The 286-nt window shown below is 54.2% G+C and overlaps 1 protein-coding gene across 1 annotated transcript in view; it reads left to right on the top strand.

The window, feature by feature from the left end:
* Positions 1 to 286, top strand: part of CFAP52 (cilia and flagella associated protein 52) — a 48,215-nt gene that overhangs the window by 47,340 nt on the left and 589 nt on the right. The window lies entirely within an intron of this gene.

Below are 286 nucleotides of genomic sequence, written 5' to 3'. Positions count from 1 at the left end.
AATGGAGGACGAAGGGGTGGATGAGGTGAGATGGAGGTGGAGACAGAGTCAGAGGTGGAAATTGAGGAAGAGGAGATGGAGGTAGAGATGGAAGAAGATAGAGATGGAGGAAGCAGGATTTGGTTTAGGTGGAAGAGGAGATGAAGGTGGAGGAAATTATCCCTTGCTGGAAGGGTGCTCCAGGCTAAGGTCCTTGCTGTGCCACTGCTGGTGCCAGAGCTGTGATCCTGCTTTGCAGCAGGGGACCAGTGTGGGCTGGGCACTCCTAACCCAGGCAAGCAGCATC

The sequence above is a fragment of the Chaetura pelagica genome, unplaced genomic scaffold (assembly GCF_000747805.2).
Source record: "Chaetura pelagica isolate M959 unplaced genomic scaffold, ChaPel_1.0 scaffold471, whole genome shotgun sequence".
Taxonomy (NCBI): domain Eukaryota; kingdom Metazoa; phylum Chordata; class Aves; order Apodiformes; family Apodidae; genus Chaetura; species Chaetura pelagica.
This window is presented reverse-complemented; position numbering and strand designations above follow the sequence as displayed.